The 17,451-nt window shown below is 37.4% G+C and overlaps 1 protein-coding gene across 3 annotated transcripts in view; it reads right to left on the bottom strand.

Moving 5' to 3' along the window:
- LOC111155719 (F-box and WD repeat domain containing 7) overlaps positions 1-17,041 on the bottom strand; it is a 230,656-nt gene extending 213,615 nt beyond the window's left edge. For 2 of the 3 annotated variants that reach the window (XM_022516066.1, XM_022516057.1), the window contains exon 1: positions 16,591-17,041. The gene's annotated coding sequence lies outside the window, so the exon portion shown is untranslated. The remainder of the gene's footprint in view (positions 1-16,590) is intronic. The other variant, XM_022516076.1, reaches the window with a different exon arrangement.
- Between the last annotated feature and the right edge of the window lie 410 nt (positions 17,042-17,451).

The raw sequence follows: 17,451 nt of genomic DNA, 5'->3' as shown, positions 1-17,451 counted from the left end.
AACGGATAATAATGCGTACTTTGCCAGCCTTATAGAATATCTAATTAAATGCCATTGAAAAGAGCCTGCACTTCTATAGACCTTATTATGTGCCAGGCACTGTTCTGTAACTACTATGTAAGAAAAAAATTTACAGATGATACAGTACAGAATAGTGATCAAGGTCCCAGGCTCTAGAACCAGACTGCATGAATACAATCCCAGTTCCACTACTAACTAAAGGGGAGGTCCTGAGCATGTGTAACTTCTCCGCACCAAATTTTCAACTCTAAAACAGGGACATTAACAACACTTACCTTAGAGAGCTATGGCGAAAACTGAGTAAGTTAATACAAAGGATGAAGAAGAGTGCCTGGCACACATTAAGTACTCAAATGTTGATATCAGTATTACTTTTATAATAATGCCATATTGACATTCATTTCTAAGAAAGGCAACCTGTGGTAGATAACATAAAAAAACACTAATGAGCTTAAGCATTAGAATCCTAAAATCTTGACAAGATTATCTAATTCCCTGCGCCCCAACTCCTAAATTAAAAAATTATCTCAATTTTATTTAGGCATTTTTAATCTTTAATAGAATACCATTCAAACTACTGCTCTTAGTGTTTGCAAGTAACTTTTGATAAAATTTTATAAAAACAAAGAATTAAAATTCTGGAAAGGGCAAAATTCCAATGTATGTAACTAAAGTTAAAAATACAGTATTTAAAATCAAGAGGAAAGAGAAATATTTTAGGAAACATTTTAGATTTTAAATAAAATTATGGAAACTTTAAATCTCCTGTGAACAAATAAACATAATACATTCTCAATGTATTTATTAAATATAAAATGACTATAAATAAACTAATTGGGTAAAAAATAACCCTGTACAAAGTATGAAAAAGCAGGAAAAATTTTTTTTAAATGACAAACAAAAACAGTTTAAGAACTCCCATAAGGGAAACACACAATAGATACTCATTGATTAAACTGCTTATACCTTACTAACAAGTGTTGATTCTCAAATTTTCTTCTATACCTTCCAAGCATGCCATATTAGGTTTTCAAATCCTAAATAAGAGATTTCTGTGGCTCATTCTCAATAAGAATGTCTTTCAAAACACTGCAAAACACATTTTAAACACAGGAAAGACTATAAAAATCACTTTGTTCCATGATCTTTTAGACAGATTTGCCTAGACTGATTTCTTCAACTGCTGAAGATGTATGTGGGTCCTGATGGTCGTAGCAAGAGTAAGACTAAATTAATGAAAAATGCAGGTTAGTGCAAGTCAATTCAAATTACAGGCTTAAACTTCACAATTATTTTGTAGAAGGCCATAAACCTGAGAATTGCTTCTCCATGAGTCTATTAATTGCCTTTCTTCTGACAAACACATATAGGATGAAATCCTATTACTTTCTTCTCCTATCTCAGTACACCTGATGACTTCCCATTTTCAATACAAAACTCCTCCACTGAAATTTAAGAGGCAGCATGCATGCATGGTGATTAAAATAGACCATAGAGACAGATGGATCTGGATTTATATCCCAGGTCTGAGTTCAAATTCCTAGCTATATGTTCTTGGAAAACCCTCTGAATCTACTTCTTCTGTCGTAAGACAGACTTGTTTATACCTATTTCACAGGGACGGCTATGAGGAATAAATTAACACAAAAATCCTTAGCACAATGCCCAATATACAGTAAACATTCAGTAAGTGGTAATAAGGATGATCAATACAGTAATTATCAAATTACTTATTCATCAAATTATCAAATCTCTATCTTACCCTCTAGAGTCACACCCCTCTTTCTTCTAGCTAATTCTTTATAAATCAATGGAGGCAGCTCTGAGGTAAAAACCCATCATCATCAAAATAAAAAGAGACCTAGTAGGCAACTTCCTCCCCTCCAATTACCTTTTTTCTCTCTCATGCCTCAGTCATTATCCATACTCGACAGAAAATACATAATCACTCTGTCTGGGACCAAATGTACACAGGAGAACAGAGGTCTTTTACTTAAAGATAGCTCATCCATGATTTAGCATTAATACTACACATTCACCTTTTCAGCAAGTTCAGTACTAGAATGAGTCAACAGGTGAAAAAGAAATCGACTAAAAGCCTCTTTCAGAAAGTATTTGTTGTATCAAAAGTTTCATTACTAAGTCAGGAAAAGAAAAGTCAACTTAATGCAGATGTACCAAGTATCTAGGCTGTTTTACTTTTAGGATATTCTTCCCAGAATGCAGACGAAAAAGGTTCATACAAAATCTCCATCAACTATTGGAACTGGCTTCCAGGTCATTTGATAAATATTTGTTGAACACCTACGGACAGGTGTTACACTAAGCACTTTGAAACAAAGTGACATGATAATGTCCTCCTCTCATAGAGCCTATTAAAAAATCTTTCCAATCATTTTTTTCTCTTTCATTAGTTAGCAAACTACATGCCTAGTAAGTAGCAGTAAATATTAGGCACTTTCGGGGAGGAGATATTAACTGCAAGATAAGACATTAACACTTGCCCTCAAAGATCAAGAGACCAGGAAAAGAGAAAAATACAAACAACAATTTTAAGTGCTATAAAAGCCACAAAGAGACTATGGATAACCAGGAGAAAAAACAACTCCACTTACATTAATGAGAACAGGTTTCCTAGAGAAGATGATATTTAAGTAGGGTCTTAAGAGATAAATGTTTTGCAGATCAAAGGAAAAGAATACTACAGGCAGAAGAAAAAGAGGCACAAAGACAAATATATGTGAAACTATATACATGTACAAAGACACACACAAATACACACTGAAGTGTATATATACTTTATGTGTGTATACATGGATATACAACCACTGTTAAGATACAAGTGAAGGAAGTCATTTGAACTACAAATGACTACAAATCTCAAAGATGATACATTAACTAAAACCATGTATAAGAGAAAAGTTAGTTCATTCCAATTTCAGCCTTAGGGCATTACCACTTAATTCTCTCCCAGAAATAAAGGGATGGTGCTAGGAGGTCTGAACGGTAGTCTGAATCCAGACTAGAAAGGTTCCCCCTAGAGCAGTGTCAATTCAGGCAGGAATATAAAGGACAATAGCAAAGAAATCAATTTAGAAGCTCCTAAAATAGACAGGGAATGGTAAGCATGTAATTTTAGACAGGAAAAAAAAAAAAAAAGAGAGAGAGAGAGAGAGAGAGAGAGAGCAAGAGAAAGAGAGAAAGAAGTCCTAAGTTAAACAGACCTCAACTTAGTAAGTAATAAAACGAGAGAAAAATTAGATGATCCAAGGTTTCTCCCAACAGACCATTCTATTAACCTTGATACTTGCTTTTTCCATTAGTGTATGATTCTATGACTATTTACACAATATGGCACTTACATCTCATAAGCCCCCTATTCTTTTTTTTTTTTTAAAGACTTATCCATTTCTTTGAGAGAGAGAATACATGTGTACACCTGAGCAGTGGTGGGAGGCAGAAGGGGAGAGAAAAAGAATCTCAAGCAGACAGACTCCCAGCTGAGCACAGAGCCCCATAAGGGACTTGATCTGTCGACCCTGAGATCACAACCTGAGCTGAAACCAAGAGTCAGATGCTTAATCAACTAAGCCACCAAGGCACCCATTAGCCCCTACTCTTGATACACTTGCACATGAATAGCTTGCCATTTTAAAAAAACAAATCAGTAAAATCCACCTGGAAATCTTTCCTAGTGTCTAAATAATAAATGGAAGCACTTTTAGATTACTTTTAGAGTAAATGCCCTATAATCTTAAAAAAAATGGAATCTATTAATTTTCCTTTATATCTATGTTTTAAAATGAATGTTAAATGAGGTCCATGTCTGTGCCTTATCTTTATCAGTAATCAGTATCTATACAGAATCTAACTGGCAAAGTGAGTATCTTATATGAAGAAAATACCCAAATGAGAAACAGAGGATTTTTTATAAAGCAGGGTTTCCCAACCTTAGCACAACTGATATTTTGGACCAAATAATCCTTTCTTGTGGGGTGCTGTGCTGTACATTGTTTATACTTGGCCTCTACCTAGCAGCTACTAGTAGCACACATACTAACCTCTCCCTAGCTGCAACCATCAAAAACACTTCCAGATATTACTGCCAATGCTCCCTGGGGCCATTGTTATGCACCAGGCACTGTTCTGTGCTTCCCATTTATTATCTCATTTAATCTAACAACATAGTATCCATGAGTTGGTTATCATTTTCCCCATCTTACAAATAAAGAAACTGAAGCCAACAGAATTAAACAACTTGCCAAAAGTCACAGGACCAGTAAGTGTAGTAGTCTGTATTTGAACCCACATGATGGTGGCTTGAGTCCCTGCTCCTAATCACTGTTATGCCATCTCATATTAACATCTCAGCCTTTATCACCTGATATTTGAAAAGTAATCTCTTGAATCTCATCTGGAAGTAAAAGCCAAAATTATCCACACAAGTGGAAGTTAAATTAAAATACTCCCAACCTCAATTCAGAATAACTTAAATATTTTTTTTAAACACTGACTATATGCCAAGCATCAAGCTTAGGAACTAGAGTGGTTAAAAGAAAAAGAAACTATCATTTACTAAGGATTTAGCTCAGGACGTTTTTCACACATTATCTCTCTAAATTTCTCACAACTTCCCTGTAAGGTAAGTAGTATCTTTTTTTCAAGTGAGGCTGCTAATAAGGTTCAGAATAGAGAAGTGGTCCCTAACCTAAAAAGGCTTACGATCTAACTGAACAGACAAGAAAAATATTTTCTTTTTTAAAGACAAAGAATAAACTCGTTAAATATCTCAGTTAGCCATACACAGAGGGTGGGAAATACAAAACAGATGAAGGAAAAGCATACCGTTAGTCACAGAATATTTTCCTTTAAAAGGGTTTCTAATATCCCTTCTCCTAAGAAGTGACATGGATGAGCAAAATGTAATGAATGAGCTGGGGAGGAGCATCTCTTCTGTAAACAATGTGAAACCGAAATTTGGGGACTGAAAGGTAAGTCTATGACAGCCAATTTAAGTACCAAGTCAAGGAAATGAAGAGTGTTAAGAGTGCCTTGCAATTAAGATTAAGCCATAGCTGAAAACAATGAGAACACGTCCATGCTTTTAGGGTGCTCCTGCCACCAAACACTCTCAAGCACAGGAGGAGAAACAAACAAAACAAGATCTAATAGTGAAGACTGATTAGACTGGTTAACACTGGCTTAGATATATGAAGTCAAACACCGATTTTCATAAGATAAGTGATAGGTCATCTGTTTCGCTTTGTGTATTTTGTTTCCTCAAACAGAATGTAAGTTTCAAGAGGGCAGTGTTTTCATGTTTTGTTCACTCAGATCAATGCCTGAAACAGCAGGTATTCAGTAAATAGCTGATAGTGACCTATCCAGAAGATCACAAATACCTCTGACATTCTAAAACCCAGCAACCTCACAGAAACAACAATAACTTAATATAGTATCAATACTTATTACTGCAACAACTAACGTTACTGGGCACTAACTCTGAGCCAGACCTCGTGATGCATTAATTTACAAAATCCTCTTGACAGGTACTACTCATATTCCCAGTTTTACAAGGAACATACACAGACCAGGTAACTTGCCCAAGTTCACAAAGTAACGCCACTGGAACCTGGGTCTATCATCTCCAAAGCTTGCTTCTCAACTACTATGTCACATACACAGAATTACAAGCATCCCTCTTAGGCAAAGCTAGGGAAATGTGGCCAAAGAAGGAAAAACAAAATTAAACAAAATAAAAAAGAAACCCCAGTGTAGTTGAAAACCCTTTGTCTGTCCCTTCTCCAAGCAGGTACTACAGATATTTTCCCACCCTAGGATACACTGATTATCCCAGACAGATTAAAACTTCAATAGCTTAAAGAATCCAGATGTTGAAAAGCTAGGGACTAATCTAATCAACATTTCAAAGGATGGTAGATAACATGTGGTAACACCCCACATCCACAACCTAAAGAAATAACAGGGTGTGACCTCTGACTAAGACTGACCTCAAAACTTCCGGTGCCATTCTCCCTGGTATCTGACCTTCCCTCCCTCTTTGGCTCTCTCTCCCACCCTCTGTACATCCCAACTCTCCTACTAAATGCCTGGCCTTAAAAAATAATCTGAAGTTTTGGGGAGACAAAGCATGAGAGACTGGACTCTGAGAAAAAACTGAGGGTTTTTTTAGTGGGGGAGATGGGTGAGTCTGGTGGTGGGTATTAAGGAGGGCACGTATTGCATGGAGCACTGGGTGTAGTGCATAAACACTGAATCCTGGAACACTGGAAAAAACAAAATTAAATTTTTTAAAAAACCTGAAGTTTCCTGTTTCCTGCCTTAAATTTCTAATCTAATAAATTAAAATTTTTATATTTCTCTAATGAAAAGAAATCTGCCTATGTTATACTCAATCGAAAAAGGCTCCTCACCACTCATTACAGTAGCAGTCCAAAGTTGACAGTCTCAAATTCACAGGGCTGTCAATTAAGAGACCACCAATCATGCAAAAGAAAACTGATAATCCACACATTTATTTATATAACCTTCTGGTATTACATGCAAAATAAATGGACAGGAATAAATTAAAGTCACTAGAGAGACTATGTTCTTCTCCCATCTACCCAGTAGCCTAGTCATTATCATAAAATCCTTCTTTGAAAAATCTCTGAGATGGAAAGAAGCATTAACTCCAACTGCTACCAACAAAGAAAAATATTTTAAATGACTTATTTTTTAAATGAGAATAGTATTATATTAACCACATAACTTACAGATCTATTAATATATAAGCCAATCTAACTTCTGCATTTACACCAAAATCTAAAGCAAACTGCCTTTAAAAGAAGTTATAGAAAGAGGACAAGAGGCAAGATAATCATTACTAAGAAATATATCTCAATATGTTTTCTGCCTTTCGATTTTTTTCATATACTTATCTTAAATATACAATTCTATTAAGTAAACAGACTATGAAGACATAGCCAAATTTCTCTCAAAATAGAAATACTTTCCAAATATAAAAACGATCAAGAAGCATTTGTGTCTTATACTGGCCAACAGAACACTGATTATGCCAAGCTGAAGGAAAAGTTATTTCTGAAAATTGATTTGTACTTAATAAAAACAAAGCATGAAAACAGAGTATCAAACACATATACTAATCATTTTAAGAAAGGGAGAAAACTAAAATTTAGTTAAAACTGAATCACATAAAATTCCTTTGATCAATTTGAGATGTAATGATACAGGAATGCCTGAGTGGCTCAGTCAGTTAAGCATATGCCTTTGGCTCAGGTCATGATCCCAGGTCCTGGAATAAAGTCCCGCATTGAGCTCTTTGCTCAATGGGGAGCCTGCTTCTCCACTTCCTTCTATTGCTCCCCCTGCTTGTGCTCATTCTCTCTCTCTCTCTGACAAATAAATGAATAAAATCTTTAAAATTAAAAAAAAGAAAAAAGAAATATAATGATACAGATAAAACTTGTTAAACTTCTTCATAATTTTTTAAAGCTTTTTGTTCCTAAGCGCTAAAGAGATGGACAGTTAAGAGACTTAGTAACTGAATTACAACCTGATATTTCTAAATAAACAATTTAAACCACAGTCACTTTCAGAGATAATCAATGAATTATTCAAAAAAGAGTCCTTTCTAAGTATTTCTGAGTTCTTTAGAGATGATTTCAAAATCTAGTATGTTCAAATTGGTCCTTCTTTCCTATAAATAATAAGCACAGCAGTCCATCATTTCTCCAGTTTTTAAGATTTTTTTTAATAAAACATTAAGGAATCATACACTAGTTCAGATACTTTTGAAAACACTGCAGAATTACTTTGGTATAATTTGTCAAACTCAAGGGCTGAATTTAAATGCTGGACAATATAAGGCCTGATTTTAGCCCTCTGTCTATATCATACCTTAAAAGATTTTTTTTTTTAAGATTTTATTTATTTATTTGACAGACAGATCACAAGTAGGCTGAGAGGCAGGCAGAGAGAGAGAGGAGGAAGCAGGCTCCCCGCTGAGCAGGGCCCGATGCGGGCTCCATCCCAGGACCCTGGGATTATGACCTGAGCTGAAGGCAGAGGCTTTAACCCACTGAGCCACCCAGGCGCTCCCATACCTTAAAAGATCTTTAAATTAATACTATCAGGAATGGGTCACATTACTTCATGTCAGCCACCCACAAAAAGTCTGAGAAGATACATACATTCTTCCAAAAACAAACCAGCAATTTACCTTCAGACTTCACAAGTGGCACTAACATATATTAATGAGTTCACTCAAGATGCTATAGGATGAAAAAGCCAGAAAACATAGTATCTTATCCAATGGTGATCCTCTCCACTAAAAACATTTTGTACTCTATCTTTCAATATTTCAATCTTCCTAAACCCAAGAGCACTCATGCAGAAAGGAGCACCTAACACAATACACTAAGTATATGTACACACAGACACACACACACACACACACACACAGTAAATGCTACCTCCTTCCAAAAACCTCATAGCTGTAAAAAAAAAGGGGGGGGGGAGGAGGAGAGGCAACACAGCATAGCAACAGAAACTGCACAATATCTGATTGATCCACTTAGGTGATGGAGAAAGAAAAAAAGATACACGAGCAATGAGGTCTCTTGTGCACTTCTGTTATTTTTCAACTACATGCATTGCAGGATAATGCAACATATACAGGCTCTCAGATTTTCTTGTACTAGCTAACTGCTTTAGAGAAATCAACTGTTAAACTCAAAAATTTTGAAGGATTATTTCAGAGAAATTGTTACTTATTAGTCATTCAAAATCCAGATCAAGTACAGATGTTCCCTCAAATATTTCACAATTCTGAAGGTGGAATAGGAGGAAATTTTAAATATACTTGTGTATAGTAGTACAATTTTAGAAAATATATATCCTACAATTTCCAGGAAATGTCCTATACATTTAGAAAATAAGCTCTACACATACTATGAAAGGTATCATGAGAAAGTGACAATGAGGTCTAAAGAGAAGATAGCAAAAATCTAAAAGTACATTAAGACATAAGACAGACTGGTTTTATACTTAGTGGAAAAAGTCTGCAAGTAGAAAGGTTTAACCCCAAAATTTCATTATTTACCCAAAACATGCTACCAAGTTGGACAAAGGCAGCTTTCAGCCAAATTGTACGGTAAAAGAAATTGTGTTTAGCACTCTTTACTTCTTAACTCTCTTCTTCTGCAAGGGCATCCTTTCAGGAATTCAGAGCAGTTGGCCCACCTATTTCCTGATCAAAACCTGCTCTTAGAGGGGTACCTGGGTGGCTCAGTCAGTTAAATGTCCAATTCTTGATTTCAGCTCAGGTCATGATCTCAGGGCCATGAGATGGAGCCCAGTGCTGAGCTGTGAACTCAGGAGGGAGTCTGCTCCTCACCCTCTGTTCCTTCCCCTGCATAAGGGGCATACTCTCTCCCTATCTCTCTCAAATAAATAAATCTTCAAAGAAAAAAAAAATGTGCTTTTAGAAAAAGATCATATAATTTATTTATCTTAGAGACAGCTGTGTAAAAACCATTTCTGTGTAAAAGAAACAACTGTACAGCTATTATAAAAAAAATAAGAAATAACAAGTGCTGGTAAGGACTGAAGGGAGGAGAACTCCCACGCACTGTTAATGGGAATGTAAATTGGTACAACCAATGTGAAAAACAGTTGTGGAGGTTCCTCAAAAAATTAAAAACAGAACTATCGTATGAGCCAGCAATTCCACTTATAGGTATATATCTGAAGAAAATGAAAATACTATTGCAAAAACATATATACCAATCCAGTGTTCATCATAGCATTACTTACAATATCCAAGATTTGGAAACAATCTAAATGTCCATCAATAGATGAATAAAGAAGATGTGGTATATATACACACAATGGAACATTAGTTAGCCATAAAAATGAATTAAATCTTGCCATTTGCAACACGGATGCACCTAGAGGGTATTATGCTAAGTAAAATAAGTCAGACAGAGATAGACAAATACCATATGATTTCACTTACATATGGAAACTAAAAAACAAAACAAATGAACAAACAAAACAAAACAGAAACAGACTCATAGATACAAAGAATAAACTGATGGTTGTCAGAAAGGGGGTATAGGACAGGAGACTGAGGAGATAGATAAAATAGATGGTGATGGGAATAAGGAGATACAATCTTCCAATCACAAAATATTAAAATGTGGGGTATAATGTATAGCACAGGGAATATACTCGATAATACGGTAACAACTTCGCACATGGTGACAAGACGTTACACTTACTATGACCATTTTGTAATGTATATATATAATTACTATGTGATACACCTGAAACTAATACAATATTGTATGTCAATTATTCTTCAATAAAAATATTCTAAAAAAAAGAGTTTATTATTTAAAAGCAACTTTACTCACCTGTTTGTAATGACAATTCAGCTAAGCTTTATTTAAAAAAAAAAAAAAAAAAAAAAAAGGAAAAAAATAATACACCACTCCTTTCCCTGACCCTCTAAAAGTGTCACTGATACAGAATATTTCTATTTGGAATATTTTCAGATATGAGATTAACACCTTGTATCTTTTAAATCACCACCTATCCTTAAGCTTAGGACAATGATAAAATTACCTGAAAAGACAAAAACTTAAAAATGTTTAGAAGAACAAGAATCCTTCCCTAATGAATAGGAAAGCAACGTTATAATGACCTTCTAAAAAGTACACTAAAATTGTCAGATTATGTATAGACTTTTTTAAAGAGAAAGGAAATGAAGTACCATTACATGTGTAGAAATACTATGAAAAATAAAAACAGGTTTGAAATTAACTAAAAGGTTATCATTATTGCAAGGGTCACCTCCTCCCCTGCCATAAATAGGGGAATCATGAAATTAAAAAAATTTATGAAGCCAGGGTAAAAATACACCATCATTGGGTGCCTGGGTGGCTCAGTTAGTTAAGCATCTGACTTTGGCTCAGGTCACGACCTCAGGGTCTTGGGATTGCTCCCTATTTGGGGCTCTCTGCTCAGTGGGGAGTCTGCTTGTCCTGCTGCCCCCCGTCCCAGCTTGTGTGCACAAGCTCGCTCTCTCTCTCTCAAATAAATAAATAAAATCTTTAAAGAAGAAAAAATACACCACCATCCAATGCAGGTATCTTTTGACATATGAAACAAATGTTTTGATATTAGCTATAATGTAAAATTGCACAGTGAATTATTCTTTCTAAACAAAACACTTAAGATAGATTCACCTAAGAAATTAAACCACGCTACATTTACCATTAAGAATATGCAAGATTTTTGGATATTCTTAACAGCAAAGATTTTTTAAAGTACACACTTAAGTTACCTAGAGGATTTGTTAAGAAAGAATACTTAACAAAACAAAAATTGTGCATCCAATAATTCTACACACTGAATTGACCACTGTAACAGTAACATTTTAAGAAACAGAAGTAACAAATCTCTTTTTTTTTTTTTTTTTAAGATTTTATTTATTTGACAGAGAGAGAGATCACAAGCAGGCAGAGAGGCAGGCAGAGAGAGAGAGGGAAGCAGGCTCCCGGCTGAGCAGAGAGCCCGATGTGGGGCTCGATCCCAGGACCCCGAGATCATGACCTGAGCTGAAGGCAGAGGCTTTAACCCACTGAGCCACCCAGGCGCCCCAGAAGTAACAAATCTTAATGTTCTTATAATTTGGCTACTATTTTCATCTGATTCAAACCAACCATAAACACTTTTAATTTTACATCTAAAGTAAATGCTTTACAATTATTTACAATTTGTTTGCAGAACCATTCAAAATTACACCCTTAAGTTTCTTCAAAGATACTTTCCAGCTATGATACGTAGCCAGGACATCACTTTATGCAAATTATTTATCTTTTAATAAAAAATGCAAATAGTTCCTACTTTTAGCTGCTATAGACAGCACTGCGCCTTGTTCCTCAAGTTCCCATAGTATTCATTACTCTGCAGGCAAACGTATTTGGAACTACAGACTTTACACAGAATCACTTTAAGACAGTACCCAAAGACCGTATCTCAGAAAACGGAGAACACCTAAAATAGCCAGTCCAAGTTTTGTAATGGAATGAAGCTCACACTCATACTGAATGTTAGTCTACTTGGCTGTTTTCTACACTAGCGTTCCATAAACTACGTAGTTTATACATAGTCGACCCTTGAATAACAAGGGTTTGAACTGCACTTACACATGAGTTTTTTTCAATAAATACAATACAGTATTGTCAATGTATTTTCTTTTCCTTACAATTTTCTTAATAAGATCTTTTCTCTAGCTTACTTTACTGTAAGAATGTGGTATTTAATATAAATAACCTATAAAATATATATTAGACTATGTTATCAGTAAAGCTCCCAGTCAAAGTAGGCTATCAATAGTTCAGTTTTGGATGAGTTAAAAATCATATAGATTTTCAACTGTACAGGGGGTTGGTAGCCCCAACCTCTCCATTGTTTGAGGGTCAGCTGTATAAGGTTCTATTGGAACATAGTCACACTCATTTGCTTACATACTGTCTATGGCTACTTTCACACCACAAGAACAGAACTTAATTGTTGCTCCAGACATAGTCCACAAAATCTAAAATATTTACTGACTGGCCCTCTACAAAAAAAAAAAAAAAAAATTCACCACTTTTTTACTCCTCCACACAATGAGATATCAGAGGCAACACATGACATCTCCAAGAACCCTCTCTAAAATACATGAATTGAGCATCTGTCAGCCTAAGTGTAGGCTTTTGGGTCTTCTGATGCTAAAACACAAATGCACTCCCAAGGCCCTTCAATCATCCTGTATCAATCCCAAAGTTGCCAAGGCAAAGCACAAAAGGTTATCACTCCCTCCTACCAGAGTCATACCCTTCCCACTACCTTCACTAGTAAATCATGTCAACCCAAAAAGACTGTCCTTTAAGTCCATCTAAACATGTTTCACCCGCATAAAATATATTGTGGAAAGTAGAGGATGGAGAAGGCACCCATATGGCATATATTCCAGTCCCATACCCTTATCCTAGAATCACCTGAGATCCAGCTCCCTATCTAAACATCCCTTCCCCAGAGAGTTCTGCCATTTGAATTAAATTCTTAAGAAGGGACCAAAGAAGCTACTAGGAAGGCGGTGAACTGAATGAACTAATGAACATAAAAAGTATGGATATGTATGGATATTCCCTATCTTACAATCCTTAATTTTGTTAGAGTCAACACTAAAAGCAAGCCCCACTAGCTGCAGATTTCACCACAAAAAAAGTCTTCCATGTCTCATGCTTCAAAGACAGCTGATTCTTTTTAAATGCCAAGTTGTTTTTTGTTTATTTGTTTTTTAATAAAAAGGTTAAAAAAAAAAAAGCATTTTCAGCACTGCTGTGCCAACACAGGGATATCCCCTCCATTGTATGGGACACAAAGACACACATCAACTGCAAGCAGGGGAAGCAGCCTTCTCTGCCAGCTATTTTTAGCCCTACTTCATCAGATTAAAGACCAAATTTAGGATAATAATCCTGGGCAAACTTTAAAAACATGAATTTTTATGAAAACAAATCTGTCCTTTTATGTATAAGTTCCTTAACAGTGAAATCCTATATATCCTTCTGACTTTAAATCAAGGGACCTATATACTCTACAAAAAGCTTGTTAGCTCCTTCAAAAATATAGATGCACATGTCCTAAGAATTGGTAGCCATGTTAAAGACTGTTCCTCCCTTTGAACTTTAAATCTTATCCACTTTTAAAACATTTTTTAGGGAGAGTCTCATTCATTTTCTGTTCTTATCATATCGTTGCTAACTTTAACAGATTCCCTTCCCCCAAAGTAAAAAGACACATTTTTCAGCTCCTTTACTCTGCAAGAAACCTTAACACTGTGAAACTGACTCCTAACTCTACATTTTCAGCATATCACTCATTAGCTTAACTATTTTTCTGTCTTCAGATTGCATCAGCACCAACTTTTTACCCTAAAATTTAATGTCAAAAACAAAGTCCACTGCCCCGTTTCTGAATTATTTTCTGTAAGAAACCACTAGTACCAATCTAAACTACTGGAAGCATCTTTCTCACCCCTCCCTTTGTACAGCTCTTCGAAGACCATGGTATAAAAATGTTGGTTCCCTAAAAAAAGAAAATCCTTCTTCAGGTAAAATGCTTCCCAATCTAGAATACAATTTCTCCTTAATCATCTAAAAGTACCTTCTCAGCAACATTGTTCTCAGTTGATTCTCTGGGCTGTACACATGTAACTGCACAAACACAAACACTAACTTCAAGCCTCCTCAACAACTTTCATCCATATTCCCAACAAGCTAACTTCCCAATTACATTTGTCCCTCACACCCACCAATTCCAAAAGTCTTAAACACTTTATCTCCACCAGCACCTTTCTTCCCAAAAGAAATCTTATTTCCCAGATTTGGTTCAGACACTCCAATTAGTTTTGTATAGTCCAACACCAAGACTTCTATAGATACATATACACTTATATCTATAAGCCACCAAACACAGTAGTGTGAGAGACAGTGTCATACATACAGTAGGATGACTTATAGTGTCATACTTACAGTAGTATGACATATAGTTTCATATACACCTCTTTCCTACAATTTTGTGCAATTTATGTTTCGTTGCCTATGCCATAAGTAAAAGCATCTCAAAGGCCTCTCAAATACTTTTGCTGTTTCTTTGCTACCCAAAATGCAATCAAACATTACCATGCTTTTTAACCAACCTATAGTCAAAGTAATAAAAATAAGTCTTAAAGTTAGTAAGCAACTTTGATAAGAGTACAAATCTACCCTCAAATTATAGTTTGCTGGTTTGTCTCCCTTTTCTCCCTGAAAAATAGCCTATGCCAGAGTAATTTCTCTTTCTCTCATCTTTGTAAAATATGGGATACATAACTTCCTCAAGTTCTCAAAAGAAGGTAACAGATCCAGAGACATTTGCTTTTGATTTGACATCTAACATTACACCTACTAATCAGTATTTCCATGTCATTACCCATTTAAAATAGAACTTAAGGCTCCTTACAAAAGTGTAACAAGCACAAATATATAAAGAGAAACAAAACAGCTGGAGAAGTTCCAGAAGGGGCAAAATGATCAAGGGATCAAAGTAATCATTCTAAGACTGACAGAAAGAGTCAGGGAAGACAATGGTAAAAAAGAATAATCAAAATACATAAAACCAAGGAAAGATGAACTCCAGCTTGTCATAGCATTTCTCAAAACAAAACCTCTGGATGTGTTTTGGATCTTTACAGAGACAGATTTGGGACAAATAAATGAAATGTTAAATAATTCAGGGGCTAACAAACTTGTAGAACTCACTATCTCAAAAGAGAAAAAGTATATATGAAAACACTATTGGAGAAAGTTTTAAATAAATTTAATTGAGATCCTGAATGGAGAAGTTAGCACGGACAACCCCAGGCTTACACTCATTACCACAAAGCAGTGGCTTCAGAGGGAGTGAGCCCACACTGTTGCCTGGAGGAGCCACAATTCTCAGTACTGTAGTACTGCCTATGTTCTGTTAAATAAAATTCCACCTTATGCTTAACCCTTAAGGTCTGTATAAATATATGAAATGGTAATTACTTTCTTGCACCTCAATTTGGCACTGATGAGAGGATACCTAAAATGCATACCAAAGATTTTATAAACTTCACCTTAAAATAATGGAAGGGAAAGGAAACTTTCATCTTTCAAAGAATTAAATATCAAAAAGTTTCTCCTCGTTTGACAGTGAAGTAAAGATAACTCAACCAAGCAAAGTGTCAAGTCATTCTGCCAAATAAAAAAGTGCTAGCAATTAGGACATACGCTACTTAAAAAAAAAAAATTTTTTTTAAAGCATTTGGATAGGGAAAAAAATGCAAAAACTTTTATAAACTGTTTAAGGTACTAGATGCTCTTCCCCAAGTAAGTCATGATTCATAAGAACTCAGAATCTTCTGAGTAATTGAAATCTGTTATAGCTTCCTGACACCTAGAAATTGGACCCAGGAAATGAGAAGGTAAAAAACTCCTGTACCATCTCTCAAGGAAGAACTGCAAATAAGACAGGAATTTCAGTTTCAGGGGTTCACAGGGTAAAAGGTTCCCTCTTGAGAACCCTAATAAGAGCTGCCCCGAAACAAAAACCACAGCACTGTTTCACACCCGGTGTACCAGGAAAAGGTGTATTACAGAGATGTCCTTTGTGTGCACATATGATTTGGCTTCCTCAATTTCCTTTGCCAGTTACCGGCCAGAAAGGTGCAAGTGTCCACTCTGGATAAAGATAGAGCTCCTCTAAGAGAAACCTGTAAGCTTTCATATTACCCGTACAAGGAGCTAAAATATCATAAAACACAAGACTACCCGATACCTCTTCCTCGCTGTAAAAATAAAGATGCACCCTCTGGTCCATACACTCCCAACACTCCTGCAAAACATCAGCAAAACTCCGAGGGGACGAACCGGACGGTATCCTCCCACTTTCTACCCCCTCGATTCCCTTTCCCCGGCCACTCACACTTTAGGGAAGAGCCGTGGCGCTGAGAAAGTGGGCTGGTTCCCTTCCTCCTTCGCTCTGAGGCAGCAGCTGCGGAAGGCTCCGGCGCGTTACTGAGGAAGAAGCGGTGCTTGTGTCTCTAAGCCAGGCGGTCACCCCGGGTCTCTTCCGCGCCGCCGGAGCAAAGGAGGCGGCAGCGGCCCCGCTTACCTCTTCTTTTCCTCTTCCTGGATCTCTTCAGGCTGTCTTCTGCCCGCCCTGAGCCACTTCTCCCGGGACAGTCACGTCTGGGAGGCTCCAGATTTTGCTCTTACAAAGTTTTCCTCTGGGCTGAGGCTGCAGCCGGCCCCCCGGGTCCCCCCCGGCCCCGCCGCCCTCGGGGCTGGGGCGGGGGAGGGGGCTCTAAGAACTCCTCCCGGAGTCCTGCCGAGGGGCCGGGGGGCCGGCGGCTGGCCAAGAGGAGAAGCCCCCCCCCCCCCCGCGAGGGGGCTCAGGAGAGGAGGAAGGTAAGGAAAGGACGGCGGCGCCTGTCCTGCTCTCCCCGCCGCCCGGGCCTCCGCTTCACATCGGGGTCCCCGCCCCCCCGGCCGGGGGGTGGTTGCTGAGCTTGGGTCCCCCGCTCATACACTCTGGGGCAAGATGCTACGGCCCCGGGCGGGTGGAAGAGGCAGCGGCGTGGTGGGGGACCCGGCCGGCTCCGCTCGGCGCCGCCCCCGCTCCCGGCTCCCGCATGTGTCGCTGCGGCTGGGACCCCCTCCCTACACGTTGGGGGTCCCTCGCCCCGCGCCCCGGGACGAGACAGAAGCTCCGGCCCTTCCTCAGCGTCTTCTCACCGCAGAGCAGCTGACTAGTCCCGGCCCGAGGTAGCCGCCTCCCTGCCCC

The sequence above is a fragment of the Enhydra lutris genome, unplaced genomic scaffold (assembly GCF_002288905.1).
Source record: "Enhydra lutris kenyoni isolate GAN:26980312 unplaced genomic scaffold, ASM228890v2 scaffoldscaffold3, whole genome shotgun sequence".
Lineage (NCBI taxonomy): Eukaryota > Metazoa > Chordata > Mammalia > Carnivora > Mustelidae > Enhydra > Enhydra lutris.
The sequence above is the reverse complement of the archived record's forward strand: the minus strand, read 5'-3'. Positions and strand labels throughout refer to the sequence as shown.